Raw genomic sequence first — 10783 nt, 5'->3', positions numbered from 1 at the left:
CATCATTAAAATGTCCATACTACTCAAAACAATCTACAACTTCAATGCAATCCTTATCAGGATACTAATGGCATTTTTCACAGAACTAGAACAAACAATCCTAAAATTATATGGAACCACAAAAGATCCTGAATAGCCACAGCAATCGTGAGAAAGAAGAACAAAATTGGGGGTATCATGCTACCTGATATCAAACTATATTACAAGACTGTAGTAATCAAAACAGCATGGTACTGGCATAGAAACAAACACAGATCAATGGAACAGAACAGGGAGCCCAGAAGGAAACACAAATGCATATGGTCATTTAATGTATGACAAAAGAGTTGAGACTATACAATGGGGTAAAGACAGTCTGTTTAATAAGCAGTGTTGGGAAAACACATATATGCAAAAAATTGAAATTAGAACACCTTCTTACAGCAATTACAAGAATAAACTCAAATGGACTAAAAATTTAAATGTAAAACCTGATACCATAAAAGTCGTACAAGAAAACATTGGCAGTGAACTCTCTGACATTACTGTTAGTGATCTATCTCCTCGTGTGAGGGAAATAAAAATAAATCAGACTACATCAATCTAAAAAGTTTTTGCAGAGCAAAGGAAACCATCAACCAAATGAAAAGACAGTCTACGGAATGGGAGAAGATATTTGCCAAGGATACATATTTATTTGAAATTTATAAAGAACTCATACAGCTCAACACCAAAGAAAAAAACAATCCAATTTAAAAATGGGCAGAGGACCTGAATAGACGTTTTTCCAAAGAGGATATACACATAGACAGTAGACCTATGGAACGGTGCTCAATGTCACTAATCATTAGAGAAATGCAAATTAAAACCACAATGAGATACCATCTCACACCTGTCAGGATGGCTGTCATCAATAAATCAACAGGTGAGTATTAGTGAGGATGTGGAGAAAAGGGAACCCTCATGCACTGTTGGTGGGATTGCAAATTGGTGCAGCCACTATGGAAAATGGTTTGGAGGTTCCTTAAAAAATTACAAATAGTACTACCTATGACCCAGCAATTCCACTTCTGGGGATTTATCCAAAGAAATCCAAAATACTAATTTGAAAAGATATATGCACTCCTATGTTCATTGCAGCACTATTTACAGTAGCCAAGATATGGAGGCAACCCAAGTGTCCATCGATAGATGATTGGATAAAGAAGAAATGGTACATATATACAGTGAAATATTACTTGGCCATAAAAAGAATGAAATCTTACCATTTGAGACAGTATTATGCTAAGTGAAATAAATCAGAATGAGAAAGATAAATCAATGATCTCACATGTAGAATATAAAGATCAAAATAAAGGAACAGAAATAGACTCATAGATACAGCGAACAAACTGATGGTTGCCAGATGGGAGGGTGTTTAGGGAGTTGGGTTTTCAGGTGAAGGGATTAAGAATATTACTCAGCCATACAAAATAATGAAATCTTGCCACCTGCAACAACATAGATAGTCCTAGAGGATATTGTGCTGAGTGTAGTAAGTCAGACAGAGATGCCATATGACTTCACTTATATATGGAATCTAAAGAACAAAATAAATGAACAAACAAAACAGAAACAAATTCATAGTTTCAGAGAACTTTTTGATGATAGCAAGGTGGGAGGGGTGTTGGGGAGATGGGTGAAAAAGGGGCAGGGATTAGGAAGTACAAATTGGTTACAAAATAGTCGTGGGGATGTAAAGTATAGTATAAGGAATATAGTCAATAATGTAATAATTATGTATGGTGTCCGTTGTGTACTCAATTTATCAGGGTGATCACTCATAAGTTATTTAAATGCCTAATCACTATGTTGTACACCTGAAGCTAATACAATATTGTATGCCAACTGTAATTGAAAAATAAAACAAATTATTTAAAAAATATGTACCCATATATGTGTGGGTCTATTTCTGAGCTCCCTCTTCTAGTCCATTGCTGTGCTTGTCTGTATTTACAATACCATCATGCCTGGATGACTGTAGTTTTATAAGTCTTGAAATCTTGTAGTGTGAGTCGCCCAACTCTGTACTTATTTTTTAAAGTTGTTTTGGCTGTTCTAGGTCCTTGACATTTCCGTGTGCATTTCCGTGTGAATTTCGGAACCAGTCAGTTTCTGCAAGTGGGAATAAACCCCACTTGACCATCTTTTAAATTTATTGTTGAACTTGATTTGTTAAAATTTTATGTAGAGTTACTGAATCTATGTATCTATTGGTTGGTAGCAACTGGCACTTTTGCTAGCCCTGTGTGAGTCCCAGACACTGTTACCTCTGATCCTTCTGGGCCATCCTTTCCCCACACGGGGCTTCTTCCTTCACGTGAATGAGTTGTGTTCAGCTGATGCTGAAGGCTGCCCTCTGTAGATCTCTGCAGTTCTCTGTCTGTGCAGCCTTCTCCTCTCCACCGCTCTGCCCCGTGAAGGTAGCTCCCTTGGTCTCCCTGGACCTTCATCTCTATCCCCTCAACTCAGGGAGACTGCTGGCCTGTGCCTGAGTCCCGTTTTCCTTCTCTTCAGTCTGCAAACTCTCAAGGTAGTGGCTCACCTCATTTGTTTCTTGTCTCTCAGGGATTACTGTGCTTTGTGGCCTGATAGCCAGTGTTTTGAAAACTGTTCTTTTGTATATTTTGTCTGTTATTTTTGTGGGAGGAGTACATTTGGTCTCTGTTAATTACTTCATCTTGGTTGAAAGTAGAAGTCACTTACTTGGGTTTTACATAATGGTTCCTTCTATCACTTGGTGAGCTGTTTAGTGGGATCTTGCTGTAGCCAGGCCATCTGACCTTTTGTATGTGAGGGCAAGTTCTGTCCATCCAGAGTCCCCTTCCTCTGCCTTGAATTTATAACACCTTGTCTTAACTTGTGACTTTTCTTTGTTGTTTCTTTTTCCCATTTGACTATAGTTTCCTTGAGGATTATGGCTGAGTCTTATTTAAATTTTGCCCTAATAGTAAATGTTTGTTTATATAATGAATGAATGAATGTATGAAAGTGAACGAAATGTTCCATTTCTATAAGAATATATAGGATGCTGTTTTACCCATCCTCCATCAAAGAAGTAGCTCAAAACAGGATATACTCTGTGTAAAGTTTGAAGCTTTATTTAAAATTTAGCTTTTTTTGAATTTTAAGCGTGTGCATGCATACAATAATGATGGGGTGCTTGTTTTTTTTAATATTGGTAAAGCAATGGGTAACTTGGAGTTAAATGGCTTCCAAAATAATTCATGGTCTTTGGAAAATTTCTCTCCAGTTGAAAGAGGCCTAGGAGCATATGATCCTGAACTTCACTTTTTAATGAAAATTTATCAAACAGATGGCATTATACTTTATAGTTATTTAAACTAATTTGTGTTGTTTAGTGTTTTTTTTCCCTTTTTTGGTAAATGGGCCGAGGTTGAAATACCCCAAATATATAATTAATAGAAGCTTTTGTGGGAACTTTTCACCCCTTAAGGGGCTAGTGAGGTTGAGGAAGGAAACGGCGGAGAATTAAAAAATGGTAAGAGGGGGTTCTTCAAGAAATAATTTTTCTTAAAAGGAATTAATGTCTCACTAGAAGTATATCATTAGACATATTTGATTTCTAATTACTTGCAAATTGCTGATTGGGGAGGTACGCTTATTATTATCGCAGTATACTTTGCTTAATTTTCTGTGATTTGTGGTTGTAGCTATCACAGAATGTAAGATGTAAAACAAATGCAGACTCAGTTTTTAATCTATTTAACAATTTGGAAACTTGCATCCCACTGTAATGGAATTTGCTGTGCAGTGCCAAAGGATTTTTTGATTCTGAAGTTATTGTGCTATTTACTTTTGCTTTATTTGAAAAAAGATTCTGGGATGTTGCCCAAGACAACTGGGAATTGCTCACAACTGTATTGGAAATCCACGCGATGAGGTTGAATGTGGAAGTGCAGCTGCATATGTTGTCAATCATTCCTAGAATTGTTGCTGGACTTGGTAATGTCCTTTTTTAAAGTAAGTTCTGTGATCACAGTTGTAAAGAGACAAGCAATATTGTGAAGAATGTGGGGTTATGGGAGTTTTACAGCTAGAACAACTTGAATGAACGTTTCTAGAGTATTTTCCTTGACTATTTTTGATTTTCCATTTGGTTTAGATTTACTTTCTGGAAAGGATACAACTTTCTTCCCCTCCGCTGCCCACCTATCTGATCTTCTTGTTTAACTCTTTCAGCTGTTGAGGTTACCTGGGTGTGCTAATGTGAGAGTGGTTTTATGGAAGGGAATTGAGGACTAGGTAGGAGAAAACCACACAGGACAGAAGAAAATAGAATTTTGGAACAGAGCAAAGAAGTGAAGAGAGCCAAAGGTGTATGTGTTTGTCAGAATGACTGATGAAGTTAGCCAGGTTAAGGAATGGATTCTGAGATCCTGAAATAATCTTTACTGTTTCTAGTCTCCTCTAAGATGCTTGGCTATTCCCCAAAACAATGGATCGATACCATCTTGGACTGCTCTTTAGTACTGGGGTCTTCATAAGGACCAAGCCCTCTAGAGTGAAAGCACATGTCACCATCTCAAACTGCATAATGCCTTGTACATAATAGTAGCTTAAAAAATAAAAGGCCCTTAGCCTTGAAATTCCAATCAAACTTCATGATTTTTAAAAAATAAACAGATTAACCTGATTACTAACAATAGGCAGTTAGGGTGACTTTGAAATGTTCTGGTACTTCCTGTTTGGTTTGAAATGAGGATGTTGTTCTGTCCTAATGGTGAGTAGAAGAGGGATTATAGAGGAACTGACAGCAGGTAAAGGAAAATTGGGAGGTGGGGCCAGGAAGAGAGCAGATGCTAGCACAGGATTTGGGTCATGTGGAACTGAAAGCAATAGATATTTCTTGCTATCATGATTATGATCACTCTGTTTTAAGAGGCTAGAAGTCCTTTCTTCTGTCATGACACAATGCATTGTGTAGCTGCTGGGCATTGTCATGCTCATCCCAGGAGAACCTGGGAGGAAGCTACGTGATGATTTAGTTGTTTCCGTGAGCCTCAGATGTGGTAGTGCATGTGGGGCCAATGGGGACCCTCTGGGCTTGACAGAATGGTTCTGGATGTGGACCCTGGAATCCCCAGCCATGTCAGTGGGAAGTAAGCTTGTGCACTCCTGGGGTCATGCTATGACCCAAGGCTCCAGCTGTTGGGCTGTCCATATTTTGATAAAGTGATGGGTATCCTGCTTCATGGGAGGAGAGAGTGTTTAGTCTAATGACGTGACTAAATATCTATCTTTCTCATACTATTTTTTTTTATTAGAAGTAAGCTGCATGAGTTCAGGGGCTTTTTTCTGTTTCATTCACAATACCTAGGTATTGTATTCTCAATACCTAGGGCAGTGCTTGGCACAAAGTAGGCCTGCAGTAGATATTAGATGAATTTGTAGACTGCATACCTGCAACCAGTGGGGGTTAGGTGAAGGTCGGAGCGCGAAGAGGACTGAATCCATTTGTGCTTGAATCCACTTCTGTCTGTTGCGATCTTTTCTCTGAAACGGTTTTAGAGACTTATCAGTGCTTGCTGTGTCCCAGCACAGTGCTGGGCATGTGGTGGGAGGATGGGTAGGCCCAGCCCTGCCCTTGAGGAGCTGCTACTCATGCAGGAGAAAGGTGGTGGTAAGTAAACCCTAGCCCCGCTGGGGTCCTGCTGCAGATACTGGGGGAATCCTGGTAGGCGCTCCAGGGCCAGAAGGACTTCCAGTGGAGGGGACATCTGAGCTGAGTGTTGACACCTTCCCAGGTTGGCAGAGAAAGAAACTGGGTGTAGTTCATGTCAGCAGAGGCCAGGCCAGAGCATGGGCACAAGGTGTGGACCTCGGCCCCTTCAGGGATCTGCAGGTGGTTAGGTGTGCCTGGAGTGCTGGAGCCTGTGGGGAGGGCCCACGTGTGGGACATGGCACCAGCAGAAGCAGTGAAAGAAACGACTTCTGTGCCATGTGTAGGAACTTGGATTGCCATCTAATTTAGTATCATCTTGCCTGGTTGGTTCTGATACTGGGTTTATTCTGCAAACCTTGACTGAAAATCTTATTCCCTGCAGCTTAGACACAAACGAGCATAATTCAAGTTAGGAAGCACTGAAGTGCTGAAAGAGTTCCATACAGGGAGGGAGCCCCCCCCTGCCCCTGGGGAGGAGGGAATGTTTCTTTTAGGAGAGGGCATTTGAGCTGTGCTTTGAAAGTCAGACAGAGTTCGACATACAGAGATGGTGGAGATGATGGGAAAAGCATTCTAGTTAGAGTACCAGCATGAACAAAAGCAGGGGACACGGCAGAGATGTGTTTCATTCTAAACAACTCTACAAGCAGTCTGCTTAGATGAGCATGCGTATAGTTTGTGTGAGGTTATTTACCTTTATGTATTAAAATTATTTAGTTATTTCATCCTGCCTGTGAGCAGACTTTTGCTTTTATCAAGAAACCTTGAGTAGGGCCACCAAACTGAATCTTGACTGTAGACTATGTGATTACCTGTAGAATCAACAGATTGGGAACATTTTGATTTAAGACAAAAGTTGAAATGCTTTAGAAAGAATTATAGGACTTTTAAATCAATACTAAAGTTTATACAATAAAATTTCTGTTAAAATCAAGAAAAATAAACCAAGAAGGTAAAATTTGCTTGCCTAAAGGTTTCGATAATATCCTTAAATGTATCCCTCTGTTTTTACTTCAGAGACCACTACATACATTTCCTTCCCAGCGATATTCACTCCTTCCTGTAGATTTGAATTGCTGTCTAGAATCATTTCCCTTCAGGGTAACTTTCTTTAGGATTTCTGATACTGCAGGTCTGCTTATGATAAATTCTCTAATTTTGTTTATATGAAAATGTTTTTATTTGCTTTTCATTTGAAGGATAGTTTTGCTGGTTATAGATACTGTCTTCTGGCCTCCATGGTTTCTGATGAGAAGGCCATCATCACTTGTATTAATATTATTGTTCTCATGTATGTAATGTATCATTTTTAACTGGCTGTTTTCAGGATTTTAGCTTTATATTTCAGTGATTTGCCTGGATGTAGTTTTCTTTGTATCTACTCTGCTTAGATTTTGTTGAGTTTCTTGAATATTTAAGTTTGTTTTTCGCTAAATTTGGAAGTTTTAGGACAATTTCTTCAGGTTTTTTTGCCTTAGTCTCTGTTTCCTTTTCTTCTTAGACTCCAAATATAAGTTGAACTGAGTGATATTGTCACACAAGTCTCTGAGGCTCTGCTCATTTTAATTCAATCTTTTTATCTTTGCTGTTCTTCAGATTGAATAGTTTCTATTGATGTAGCTTGAAATTCACAGACTCTTCTGCTATCTCTAATCTGCTGTTAACCTCATTCCAGTTATTGTACTTTTAATTTCTAGAATTCCTATTTGTTTTTTTCCCCTAGTATCCAATTTCTGGGTTGAGATAACCTATATATTTATTTATTGTGTATATATTTTCATTTAACATTTTTGAATGTGTGTACATACATACACACATACGGAGGATGCCAAACAAATGTATACACATTTTAAGAAAGGCAAAAACTGTATTAAAATTGTAATACTCAATATGTACCAATATATCCCAATAACAAAAGATGAATACAGGTCACATTTGACTCCTGCAATTACAAGAGGTGCTCAAAAGTGGTTACCATCAGCGTCCAGACACTTCTGATTACGGCGAACTACTGCATGAGCAATTTTGACCAAAATGTCCATTTGTATACATTTGTTTCACACCCCTGGTATGTAGACACACACACACACACACACACACACACACACACCACACACACACACACACACTAGCTGCTTTAAAGTCCTTGTCTGCTAATTTAAACATCTGGATCATCTTTGGGTTGATGGAAAACATTTTTTGTTCTTGAAGATGGGTTGTATTTTTCTCTTTTTTTGCATGTCTAGCAATTTTTGATCAATTACTGGGCATTATTAAATATACATTATAGAGACTCTGGATACTGTTATGTTTATTTCAACAGGATTTTTTTCTAACAATTAACTTGGCTGGACTCAAACTCCAAAGTCAGTCCCTTGGGCTGACATGTCTACTTATTTCTTTCAGCTTTAGCTGTTGTTTTTCCATCATACGCCCTGTGGTCTCTCACATCATGTGTAGTTTAGTAGTCAGCCATGGATCTGGGTGGACTTTATACACAGATTTTGTGGGCTCATCCCATCTGCAGTTGCCTCCCTCAAAAGATTTCACCTCCAACATTCTGGTTGTTCTTCTAGCCACCAGGTTTTCCTCTGATACTTCAAGCCAGTTAAGGTGGCTTTTTTCCATCCCTACATGCAAGCAAACCGGGGAGTGCCCTCAGGCAAATATATCTACTGCAAACTTGCAAATCTCACTTTCTGCCATTGTCTTTCAGGGGTACACTCCTGTCCAGTTTCTGCTGCTTTTGGTCCCTCTCTAGTACCTTTGTATACATTTAAAAAAATACATTTTGTCTAGACTTGATAATTGTTAACTGCAGGAGGGTTAGTCTATACAAGCTGTTCTGACATTACTGGAAGCCAGGGTCAACAATAAGACACTTTTTTATAGGCTTATTGAGTTATAATTGATATATAATAAACTGTACATATTTGAAGTATACAATTGTATAACTTCTCATATATGTTTACATCCTTGAAACCATCACTACAATCAAGATAACAGTGAGTTTTAAGATTTCATATGAAAATGAGTGGTGATTGAAATAATGCCCTTTCATGCTTTATCTGATTGCTTTCAAATGTAATATCTCATTTTGATCTTCACAATACCCCTGTGTTATGGACTGAATATTTGCCCCTCCCCCACAAATTCATATGTTGAAATCCTAATCTCTAATGTGATACTATTAGGAAGTGGGGAAACTTTGGGAAGTGATTAGGTGATGAGGGTGGAGCTGTCATGAATGGGATTAGTGCCCACATAAGAAGAGACAGGAGAGGCTGGCGGTTTTTCTCCTCTTTGCTTTCCCCCTTTTGTGTCTGGTGCTCCTGTGTGGGATCCCAGATCTAGGAATTAAAGGTATAATTTTGCTGTGTGGCCAGATTTTCTTTCTGCTTGCTCTTCTGACATTGTTTCTGTGACTACCTCATGGCTTAACTCATTTAAATCTTCCCAAGTTTATCTGAAAGAAAAAGAAGAGAAGAATGAGAAAAGGCAAAATCTTGTGAGAAAAAAAACAAGAGGCACAGGGTGTAAAGACCAGCAGATACATAGAGAATGTTCTAAAACCTCACCAGGAAATGAAATAGAAAAATCTGGAAGAGTGCTTTTATCAGCTGGTGGGAGAAACCTGGAAGTTAAGCAATGGCCATAAACTTGGGTATATTTGTATGTCGAATGGATAAGTGGGTATATTTTTGGTGCCTAAGAACATATAACTTAGAGCCTTATAAAGCTCTCATGTAACAGAATGATTCAGTAAAAGTTGATGGAGTGCTTGAAAATGAGTCAGACATCTTGTGAAACATCAAAAAGAAGCAGCATAGAGACTGAACTTGCCTAAGCCGTTACCCAAAGTTTCACTACCTGCTGAACAGCCCATGCAGAAGGAGGTTCCAGATTTACCTGGAGAAACTCCTAAAACAGCTGAAGAAGTAAGGTGGGGTTTTTTTGGAAATTAAATATATCATCTGTTTTCATTAACATCCTGTTTAACTGGATGATGAAAGTTTGGTACCACACATCCCTATACAGCCTTTCTACTTCCTTTCCCAGAAGGCCTCTGCAAGTGGAGGGAGGCCGGTCACTGCAGGACATAGGAATAACTGGATACTGTACTCATTGTGGAAGAAAAAGAGCCGAGCAACTAGTTAAGAAATGAGAACTACCTGTTCCACATAAAATCAGTTATGCCATTACCTTAAAGGACAATAAAGGATTCACATTAAAATAAGCCACATCTTGGACCGTCCGAGTGGCGCATTGGTTAAGAGCTGGCTTGGGACGCCAGAGGGCCCCAGTTCGGATCCCACGTATGAGGGCCAGTGACACTGCCCTCTACAGCTAAGATGCTGAACAACAGCTCATCCTGGAGCTGGGTTGCCGTGAGTCTCCTGCGCTGGCGTAGGCTGCAGCCCCTGCTGCAGTGGGTTGCCATGGGCTACAGTGTGTAGCCAGCAGCCAGCGTGAGCGGCCAACAGCCGCTGTGAGTGGCCATCCAGAGGCCGGCGACTGATCTGCCTCACCCGGGATGAATGCTATGATGGTGCCAACTTGGGCCAGTGAAGCAACGTCTTCCACAACTAGACTGAAGAACAAAAAAAGACAGCAACTTGTCTGTTCCCTTTCCCTCAATTCCCCAGCGCTGTTCCCATCACCCAATTCCCCAATAAAAATCTTTAAAAAAAAATCATGCCACACCTTGACTGAGCTCAAAGCAGTAAACACATTAATGTTGATATCCATAGGAATATATGGACATAAACGATTAGAAAAGGAGTGTTCTCTGCATATAATAATTTTTGGGATGTGTCATTTCATAGTGTACCAAATGAGAAGTAGGTAAAAACATATACAATAAGGCACTCAATAATTTATATATTTTCCTAGCTGACATAATTTATCAGTATGTTGAAGAACAAAGTCACAGGATTTTGGTTTCTGCCTCTTCAATTGATCTTAACCACTATGAATACTATTTTCACAATTCAGTGAAACTCCTCAGAGTCTTATAAGTAGGAATGTTTATTCTGTTGTATTTCTAGAAATTAAAAACTTTAAAAATATTCAAAGCTC

General features: G+C 39.1%; 1 protein-coding gene and 1 pseudogene across 1 annotated transcript in view; both read left to right on the top strand.

Moving 5' to 3' along the window:
• LOC109393959 (putative polypeptide N-acetylgalactosaminyltransferase-like protein 3) overlaps positions 1-10783 on the top strand; it is a 347307-nt gene that overhangs the window by 41628 nt on the left and 294896 nt on the right. The gene's annotated exons all lie outside the window — the stretch shown is intronic.
• On the top strand, positions 5095-9858 carry LOC109393956 (UBX domain-containing protein 8-like; annotated as a pseudogene).

This window comes from Hipposideros armiger, unplaced genomic scaffold (genome assembly GCF_001890085.2).
Source record: "Hipposideros armiger isolate ML-2016 unplaced genomic scaffold, ASM189008v1 scaffold_400, whole genome shotgun sequence".
Taxonomy (NCBI): domain Eukaryota; kingdom Metazoa; phylum Chordata; class Mammalia; order Chiroptera; family Hipposideridae; genus Hipposideros; species Hipposideros armiger.
The sequence above is the reverse complement of the archived record's forward strand: the minus strand, read 5'-3'. Positions and strand labels throughout refer to the sequence as shown.